Genomic DNA, 11,087 nt, shown 5'->3' on the forward strand with positions numbered 1-11,087 from the left:
CATTGAAACCATGAGACATACAAGACTTCACAATTTATTAAGAAGATTAGCTGGGTTTAGTTTGTGCAGTAATGATTAGTCACTGAATATGTGTTGGTTTGAAAGCCTAAAAGGTCAGGGATCAAGGAATTATTTGGCTTAATTGTGTTTAGGGGTTTTTTTGTCTTTTAAATAGTTAAAAGGTTTTTTTTTTTTAAGTCGAGCAGAACTCTGCGAATGCGGAACTCCAAGTATATTCCCCACAGAACAACAAACGCACCTTAAATATACCATGTTTTTTCACTTTCGGATTATATTTGTAGAACTGCCTGCTGTGAAATGACAAAGTTCATGGTTCATCTGAACTTTTGAACTCAAGTGAGTATTTGACACAGCAAAACAATCTAAATGAACCTAACACAAAGTTTTCATAGTTTAAACCTAGCTTTCAGGCCTTTGTCTGGGGCAATTGGGTAGGAAAGTTCTTTATTGATGTTGTAAAAACTACCAGTTTAATAACAGGCAGAGAGAGTGGAGCGATCAGTGGAAAGAGCACCTTAGCATTTCTGAAATAGTGCTGGTTTGGTAGTTCATTGAACTTTACCTGACCCCATTACGAAGGCTTCCCCAGGACAAGTTGTAGCTGCATTTGTGACAAGACTGAAGCTTCCTATCTTATTTCAAATAGGCTCCAGGGCTGGGAGTTCACAGATAAAGTTAGTTAAAAAAAAAAAAACAAACTCCGCACACATGAGTTCACTTGGCTCCTTGCACTGCTATTTCATTTTGATATTTAGGCTGTATTCTTTTTATTATGGTGAAGCAGAGACACTTTTTTTACAAAAGGAAAAAGCTTGTTACCTTCATTCCCAATATATATCAGCAAAAGCATTTGAAAACTGGGAAAACACAGTGCATTTAAGATTCCTATGCTGATGCTCCTCCTGCTCTTGGCCTGCACACATGTGACTAATACTGTCCCTTATTAGAAATTCTACAGCAGTCTCAATTAATGCTTTAACAACCAACAAAACCTGGAAAATATTTTGAGGCTTTAAAAACTACTAGGACTACAAGATGTTCTGTACTTCCAAGTTCACAAGCGGTTGCATAACACACTGGTGCATATGAATGACAAATATTTCTGACCACATTAGAAATGCTTACTACCTAGGGTTCAAACAAGCCTTACAATATCCAAAGAGTGATAAACTCCTACAACTGTGTAAATTCCCTGTGAAAATAATCATACCACACAAGCCCTGTATTTCACCAGCCTGTAAGGCTAGAGTCACTCATTACTTCCATCCAAAAGAATGAGGAAAGGCAACCCAGAGATTACTTAGAAAGAGCAGCTATAGCAATCACTGTAATATTGTCCCTCTGTTGCAGCTCACTAATGCAGTTGTATGTTTTTAATCAGCTGAACTATGGCAGGAAGACAGATTCAAGATTTAGAAAATACTAAAGCAATTTCATGACAGTTTGCATTACTAATTTTCTTTTCTAACTAGAGCTTCCAAATTTACCATTTAACTCCAAAGCCCACTTATACAGCTCTCTTTCTAGCCCTTGCACTTCCTTTGCTGGCAAGTTTTCCATCCAAGATATCTGCGGGTTTTTTTTTATTTTATGCACCCAAGCGTTGAGCAGGAATGAGGAAAGGAAATACCAACCTCGCTGCATTTAAAAATTAAATTTAAAAAAAGAAGCGAGAGAAGGGTGGGGGAGCGGGCTCGCACAGGCTCGGCGGGGAAGCGCAGCCGTGGCCGGCGCTCCGGGCTGTCCTTGCCCGCAGCGCCCCGCCGCGCTCCGGGCCGGCCGCCGTGAGGGAGCGCCGCAGCTGCTCCTCCCAAACGCAGGGATGCGACGCCCTGAGGTACCTGCGAATCGCGGTCCCGGCATCTTCCCACGACACTGGCAAAGGCACCGAACCAAGGCTTCGGCAGGGCCCGGCTGAGCAGCGGGGACCGGACCCGCTCCGGCCCCGGCCGCGCTCCCGCCGCCTCTGCGCGCCCCGAGCCCGGCGCGGGCGAGGCCTGAGCAGCGTCACCTGGAAAGGATTGAGGATTGTGCCACCTGCGCCTTGGAACCAGCCCTCCCTCATAGCCGGGTGATGGCTCAGGAGCCTCTTTGTTATTACTGTTTACGTATTTTCTTTTTCAGAGCCCACCTGTGCTCCTAAAATACGCGAAGCAGCTGACAGAGAGGGACTGTTGAAGGGCAACACTGAGCTGAAATTCCATACAGGGATGTGGTCTAAAACAATAATATTTGTGCACACCACTAATTATATTGTTACTAGAGATCGGAAAAAGAGTCACCTGAATCACCACTTGATTAATTCTATATATTCTCCATGAAGTATGTAAATTGACTCCCAAATGTTCTAATCTTCTGAACTTTCCAAGGGATAAAGTTGAGTTTCTCCATTGCCCTGCCCATTTGTTGAACACCCTGAACATTCCCTGTCAAACACAAACCCTGCCAGGCTGAGCCCCAGTGAAGAATGCACACCCTGCAACTGTGCCACCACTAATTTACCCTATGGTTTTCAAGCTGGGTCTGCTAAGTAACCCTTGCTGGGCCTGCCTTTCCAGTCAAGCCTTTTGGCATGAAAGAAGGAGAATTTCTTTTCATCTCAAATATATATTCTCTTATATATATGGGAGTGATTTTGCTGCTTCCTGCCCCTCTCTGAACTGGACGAGTGGCTGTTAGCATCCATTTTGTGACCCAGAGATAAAGTTAGCTCTGGCATCTGGAACGACAACAGATAGATAAGATTTTGTTGCCAGCACCCCTGAGGCTGTTGTTACCTTCACAATGACAGGTGTGGATGACCAATATGTGTTTAATCCCTCAGATCCCCACGTCTTACTTCTGGGAAGTTCAGAACAGTATATCAAACCCATTCCCCCACAGAATCACTGAATCCTCTGTGAGACTTAGGAAGTTGACCCTTGCTCTGTAGACCCTATGTGTGCCCCTGCTCTCCCATTTCTTTCTAATTTGTTGTAGGACTTGTACTGGCAACCTATTACAGAAGCATCAATCAAATCAGCTCCTAAAATGGTTTGTCAGACTGCTGTGTTGATTCATGCATTTTTAAGAGATTTGGAGGGAGAAAGTTAGAAGCAAACAGTGCCACTGAAAGTTTGGAACCAGTTTTATTAATTCTGGAGTAAGCAGAAACAAAGTAGCTAATGTGTGCAGAATACAGTGTTTGGAACTATGCAGCAAATGGCACAGGCTCTTTAAAAGTCTGTGTTTAGACATAACATCTTTAATCAGTCTCTCCCTACTTGATGCTGAAGAAAGGTTGGGTATGCAAGGCAATTCAAGTTAGCCAGTAGATCATGCAAAAGTTAGTATTTCCATTTATGGGCTGTTGTGCTGTAGTTATTAAGTGTTATTAATTGTTCTTCTGTTGGTATCAATGCAGGCCACAGCAATGCAGCATAAATGCAAGACAGAAAATGTTCCTAAGTCTTTGCCCCAAAGAACTATACCATTGAATAAAAGAGCAAAATGATAACAGAGAACAAAAGAACACCAGAACAATACTCATCAGCTTGAAGACTAGGCATCTCAGGACCCCAGCAGTCTGTTGTTGGCAATTTTTTTGTAGGCATTGTATCTAAGGGCAATGAAGATAAATAGGATGCACTTCTTTAGACGTACTTGATGGAGCTTCTGCCATATATATGGATGAAAGCACACCAGTGCTCTTTTGAAAATGTAACAAGTGGAAAATAGACTGGCATCATTAACAGGTTAAAAATAGGAGTCAGCCTTTAGATGCTGAATGAGAAGATTACATGAGCTATGAAACTCCTAAAGCACAAGTCACTTCTGCAGACTTAGATTGTGGAGAGAATGATTGTGAGACATGTGAATGAAATAACAGTGTAAGAAAACAATATTTTAGCTATCTTTCTGAGCAGAAATTCATGGGGAAGAACTGAATTTGTGAACACCAGACAAAAAGATATGTCAGAAACTGATATGAGGGGGTGAGAGTTTCAAAGGTTTTAGATGTGTAGGCATCTGGTGGTCACAGATCAGGAAGAACCTGTAAGTTAAATATGGTCAACACTGGTACTAATCTGAGCATGTGGTGTTGTGCAGACAAGTGGGTGAGGGTTGATTACATGGAACTCAGCTGTGTACATGGTCCATAGACCAGTTCCTAGGACCAGACTCCAGCTGTGATCATCTTTTTGGCAGCTAACCCCAATAATTTGTTCTTCAGATTGTATGTTGCCTGGGGCATTTGTTTCTTCTCTACCAATGTTGAACTATTTCAGGCAGTAGTAGAAGTTAAAATGTTAACACAGGTAGAAATACAGACTTGGCACTGAAATAGTTCAAGGCTATAAAGTCCAGGGCAAAGAATATTATGTTTTATAACCATAATGATGTTTTTATGGTAGGATTTGAAATAATGTGTGTTAGGTCTGTGTTCAGACTTTTCTGGAATATAAAACTTCGAAAAATATTGCATGGAGGTTAATTATTTGCTTCCTCCAACTGATCTCATTGCACTTCTCTAATCACCAATTACACCTTTTATTCAGTTAGATTAGATGTACCTGAATCATGCTCTAAGTCAATTATTCTAAAGCACGGAATCAATATATTAAGAAAGATGTAAAGAAATGCACTAAAACCATCCACAGTTACCACCATAACTACAAAGATGTATTTTTCATACACTTAAACCAAAGGATATTCTTCTATGTATTCTTTCTGGTATTTCCTGTGGTGCTTTTATGTAATCAGTACCAGCTGTATTGTTAATACAAGTCACAGCAATGTAGATTTCCAGCTCAAATAATTGACAGCTCTCTCCACTGACCTCATCCTCTGTTGAGGCATCATCTCTAAAACACTTTCCACAGACAGAACTCTACTCTTTGCATGCCCTTAACTTCTGCCTCTGGTTACTGCACTGTCCAGTTACATCTGGGCCTCTGTCCATTCATTGTTCTTCTGAAGTTTTTAGAAAATTACGGGAGTGATGTTGATAAAGTACTATGAAATATTTTCTTGGTCATCCTGACATCCACTGTAACACCATGATTTTTGCAGAGCATCCTTTTTATTCAATGTTCGTACTTTTTTTGTCACTGTCTTTCTTCTGTCAGTACCTAATACTGCTCTTGCATAACAATCTTAATAAAAACTCAGGGATCTTTATAGGTCACTAAGTTTCTGGTGAAATGACCATTGACTTGAGCCAATTTGTGGTCGCCTCTACTGCTGCTTTCTACTTTCTTCATTCTCTCAGGAGTATGGTTACTCTCTTAAGAACATATTCTGCTGACCAGGGTCTGCCTTCCAAATGAGTTTGCAATGGAGAGGGTACCACTGGAGTCTCTTCAAGCCTTCTATTTGTGGTGTCAGGCCTCCCCTTGCTGTGACCATACTGCTCTGATATGCTCTCAGATAAAACTCTTAAGAATAGATGAGGTAGCACAAATAGTTTCTCTGCCTGATCATTCAGCAAAGATTTCCCACAAGATCATCTTGCATCTTTTATCTGAACTGATACAACTGCCTACCCTTATTGAAGCAGTAGCTTTTCTTTTAGTGTCCTTGGCTTATACATTTTTATCTGTTTCACATTTCTCCATGTGATCACATTTGTTTTCAAATCTGTGTGCAATCTTTAGAAGTTGTCATTAAAAGCAGCTAGTACCAAACACTGTTAACTGCTGCCTCCTTTGCAATGAGCCATGCTGTGCTGCCTCTGGATCTATTGCCCCAATAAACATCACATCTGTGACCTCAGCTCATTCTCTTCTATGGACCTCTGTGTTTCTCTCTTGGAAGCACATTCTTTGCAGAGGGGTTTTCTTTACCTTTTGAACACAGTTTATCATAGTTTACCCCGTGCTGGCAGTTTTGATTTTAATTGGATGATTGGTGCTCCGTTATTTGCACCAATTCACGTTCATACACCAATCAAATTAATTTAGGGGCTACTGTTTGCATAATCATCCACCTGGCCTTTCTATCTGATATCACCCTATCTGACCTAAGTGAATCCTGGATTGGACTTCTTAATATTTATTATATAACCTGATCAAATTAGATTGTACCTTGCAGAGTAGTTGATGACAGAATTTTCAATGGTTTTTCCTATATAGTGGAAAAATAAGTTCTTTTTTAAGAGCTCTATTTCAAAAGAGTTGTAAAACCAAACTTTATCCTGCATCTCTCAAAAAGACAATAAAAAAAACCAAACAAAAAAAAAATGGAGAAAAATTCCAAATCCTTCTGTGAACTGACCTGTGACAGCTATACTGTTCATATGTATCATTGCTTTTCAAGTAACAGAATTCACTTTGATCCATGGATTCTAAGCTGTCTTGGCACAACTGAAGCAGGACTTTTTTGTGAAATCAGTGCCTGAAATACAGATTACTTTATACAATGGGATGAACATCTTGCCTTACAACCTATGCAGTGTTGCTTAAAGATAGCAAGAGTACATTATGGCATTATCTAGGAACTGCTACTTGAACTTTTGCAAACTTCCACTGAAGTAAGTGGGATTACTCACCTGAGTAAGCAGAATTCATTACCAAATGAATGTTTTCAACATATCTGTATGTAGACATCACAAAAGACTGACTATTACAACACTTTTCAATAAACACCCATCAAAAACTTTACCTATTTTGCTGCTGAATCTTCTGCTTAATTTTTGAATATTTGTCTTTAGTATTTTACCATTTTTAGTCAATCCAAAAAGTAAACAAAGGAAGAGGTGAAGGTGTTTCACAGACACAATTGCTTCAGGCAACTGTCAAATGTAAAATTCAGTGGAAAACTTCAGCATGTCTCTAGTTTAACTCAGTTGAGGAATGCTGCAAAAACAGGTGTTGTCTGACACAAGCAATAATTATCTTTCACCTTGATGGATGTTAGTTTAATCTGTTTTTTACATGGTAGCTAGGTCTCAGCTGGGTTAATGCCAGAAAGCAGATGAGATGTTTTGCGTATTTTGTGTATGACAATGTCCCAGATTCTTTTTACTCCCCCTTTTTATTTATTATTTTATTTATTATATGGAACAATTTTAATAATCTCAGTGGTTTATTAATTAAATTTTAGCTCTAGATTCATTTTATCTTACACTATCAATGTATTTTAAGTGAGCTTAAAATTAAACCACTGGCTATTGAGTATTTTACTGAAAGAAAAGAGACTAATGAACAGAATATGCTTCTAACGTATAGATGGTTACCTATGCAATATTAACAAAGTAAAACAGCTTAAGGAACAAGATTAAGGGAAAAAACGTAAGAAAAACAAAGAAAAAAAACCTGACTTCTTGTTGTTCCTTTGCATACATTTAAACTAGAAAATAAAAACATGTAAGTTCTACCTTTAATCTAAAATGCTTTATTACTTTCCAGTATCCAGTACTTATATCACATGCTGCCTCATATTAAGTCACTCCAAACTAGACTACACCCTTCTTATGGTCTTGGGCAGAATTTCTAGCCCTGTGGGCATGGGAATAGTCTGTAAACCATACAAACATTGAACTTGGCACACAGTATCAGGGATTCTCTTTGCATAAACAGTGTTTTAACAGTTTCTTAAATGTGTTAGACAATATATACAGCAAGTTAAACAAAAGGCATGTGGGGCCTCCTGGTTTGGCAATGTTTTTTGCAAAGCTTGAATTAACAGATATGTGGTAGACCACCCCACTATAAAGTTCTTGCTGGTATATCTCACTTGTGCAACACGTGGTGTTGAAATTATTTCAAACTAACACACATACTAGTCACTAGTGACTTCTATCAGAACATATACAAGCAAATTTCCACCAGTTCCTGTTGTTAAGTTTGCTCTTAATAGCTCTTGTCTGACACAGAATTTCAGCACGCCAAGGAGCCTTGTGCACTGAAAATGGTGGGTTAAATTAACAGCATTGCTTTCCTCTGAACATACTCTGTATTTCCCCCACTGTGCAGAACAGCCAATGGTTTAAGTACATTTCTTGGTCTACATATTCTTCTCTCCACAGCCTGCACCTGAGAGTCTCATTTATTTCCTCTTAAGACAACTACCATTATTCTTCTGTTATGACATTGGGCTATAACAATAGGAAGAAACTGTGTCAAAAGGAGGATACACAACAGGCTTGAAAGATATGACTACCTGAAAACCTGTGTTGAAAGCAGACTGTGTTCTGCAGAGCTTACAGATACACAGGGGGAAATTGTCTCAAAGTCATATTTCTGAAAGAGACCATTAAAAAGGATTTCTTAGCCCCTACAAAAGAAAATCACTAAAGGAACATGGAGAGTTTCTATTAAGAGTTACCAGGTTGTTGGTAAATTTTGTAACTGTGCATTTTGCCTTAGGGAAAACAAAAGTCAGGTAATACAGAATAGAAAATGAGTAAGTGCAGAGAACATTACAAAAAAGACCTACACAGGAAGACAGAAGCCTATCCATTCGCCACAGAATAGAAAACCAGAAAAATAATGAAGCAACCTTCAATGTTGCTGAATTTGATTTCATTTGGGTACCTATATGCAAAAAATATAGAAGTACCATTGAGTTATTTAAAAATCCTATCCCATGCATGTTTTCATTCCTTATTATTAAAACATGGTTAACACTTATTCTGTAACATACTCCAGCAGGAAATTGTTCTATAATTATGTTTTCATTTCTAGAGAGCAGCATAAGACAAATGAAAGAGAGTGCCTGCATTTTATGTATTGGATATACAAATATAGTTTCATAGTTTTACATACATTTTTTTCATCTTTCTGGTTTCCCATTTCAACATGGCCCACAAACCACAAACTTTGCACAGAGTACAATACTTGGCAGATGATTTTACACTCTATGGAAAAGAAACAAAAGATAAAAAGAGATGACCATATGTGCTTAGGTATTTAATAAAAATACTTATGGATATCTTTTAATTAAAAGTGAAGAGTAAGTCTTATAACAGGTGCCCAGAAATTTCTGTGAAAGACATTGATATGAAAGATTGGCCAGCTTTCAATATGGAATCTGGTTCTGTTTTGTCAATGTTTTTAAGATGGCATTATGATTTATTTAGCAGCAGCTGGAGATATCATTACTAACATGTGCACCCCTCCCAGGGTAAGTGTCGGAAATGCTCAGCAGGAACCTCAGATACAATATTAATGCTTATGGATGTTGCTACAATAGACAGAGAAAGTCCATACATGTAAAGCCAGAAAAGAAAAAATCATGCACCTGTATAGATAGAAAATATGAGAAAGCAGAAGGACTCAAGTTTGTAATCAAATTTGTAAAATGATGCATAAATAATAATTTTTCATCCAAAAACTTAGGAATTTCAGACTATGTAGAATCTTGTGTTCTTAGGAGTTTTCCTTTGAAAGGTTGAGTTGGAAACCACACATCATGCACAGTAACCATACTAAAACTGCAGCAGTTCGGACACGAGTTGAGGAGTTGAAAATCTGTGTTGAAGTATGCAGGCAGTCATAAACTGAAGCATGCTGAACTATATGTGGAACAAGAATAATGACAATTCCTTTCCTCATTAATAAAAACATTTAAAAAAATGCATTGAGACTGCAGTACTCGGTATTTATTTCTTAGTGGCTCTACACAGGACAGACCAACCTAAATCTATATTTCAAATGAGGCTGCTCAAGAACCTTCCTAGTTGAGGAGTGAAAACTGCAAAAGGATGATCGAGGTCTGTGTAGTCGTCACCCAGAAACACAGCCTGCTCACGAAACTCAGCCTGAATTCATACATCTCCAGGTACAGAGGGCAAATGTGAATGAGTTGCAAACTTCTCAAGAGCATATAAAATATTTAACTTCAAACAGTTACCAAAAAAATTATTCTAACCCTGGAGAAATGCCACCCTTTGTGGAATAATGGATAAATAAAAGACTGAGCAGAGAGTCAGTGAACTTTGGGTAAAAAAGTGAGTAAGGAATAACTCAAGGGGACAAATACAAGAACATGAGGCACCATTTCTTAAATGTTTTTAAATAAAAGTTAAAGACCCAAGGAAGAAAGAAAATCAAATACCACTCAGAGATTGGCACCACACAGGGAGCTCAGAATTTATGGTAGAAATACACAACCATTAAAATTAATGAAGAGTAGGAAAAAACAATGTGAAAGAGAAAACCTTGCATATATATATATATATATATATATATATATATACATATATATAAATAACAAAGAACTAGAATATATTGTCAAGGTAATCCTACTCTGTACACTATTTAAAGGAAAACACAATAAAATCTTTATTCAACCTTCTTTTATTTCCCATCATTTAAAGAGATACATGGTAGTGAAGAAAACATTTTTAACTACGTAACCTTGTCTTATTATAGTTTAAAACCAGCAATCTTTAAAATGTAGCTGAAACATAGCTGAATTTCTAGTATTTTTTCCTTACTATAGGTGACATTATTGATTGTAGATCACTCTGTAAACTGAAGAATGTCATGTAGGAATTAAATTTCTCTGTAATCATTATTTTTAATAAACATATTCTAATGTTTCCTGTTTCTTCTGCCTAAATAGCACATTTTTACCAGAAACAAATTCTTTGCTTATTTAACAATCTTCATCTATCTAATTAACATCACTGCCATTTTATCACTGAAAAAATCATGTAATATAAAAGGAGAAAGATTTTTCATTTAAACTCAAAACCCCAAGGGGAAATATGCTTTATGTCATTTTAAAGGAGGAGATGAAGCATTATGAAAAGAACACAAATGTGTGGAATTCTTTTCTTCCCTTGCCTTGCAGCTGATGAACTTGAATCAGTGAATTTGACTATGATTAAGGAATAATAAGAAAGGCTGTTTAGCCTTTTTTTTTTTAACTCAACTAACACATTAGTGACCATCAAGATTTTTTACCCTTTCTTGTTAGAATGACAGACCAGACTTTCTATTATTTAAAACAAAACAAAACAAAAAAGACCTTATCCAGTGTTCTTTGACTTGAAACACAAATGTGTCCACAAACACTAGAGCAAAATATAGTCTGTTTATGCTACATGAATTTACCAACTATTCAGAAATTACTTAGCA

At 37.7% G+C, this 11,087-nt stretch overlaps 1 long non-coding RNA gene across 1 annotated transcript in view; it reads right to left on the bottom strand.

The window, feature by feature from the left end:
* The window catches only part of LOC146767058 (uncharacterized), a 57,731-nt gene extending 47,502 nt beyond the window's left edge, over positions 1 to 10,229 (bottom strand). Inside the window, exon 1 of the long non-coding RNA XR_014956320.1 lies at positions 1,863 to 10,229. This is a non-coding gene — a long non-coding RNA (uncharacterized LOC146767058). The remainder of the gene's footprint in view (positions 1 to 1,862) is intronic.
* Positions 10,230 to 11,087: the final 858 nt, after the last annotated feature.

The sequence above is a fragment of the Lonchura striata genome, chromosome 6, assembly GCF_050655825.1.
Source record: "Lonchura striata isolate lonStrDom1 chromosome 6, ASM5065582v1, whole genome shotgun sequence".
NCBI lineage: Eukaryota > Metazoa > Chordata > Aves > Passeriformes > Estrildidae > Lonchura > Lonchura striata.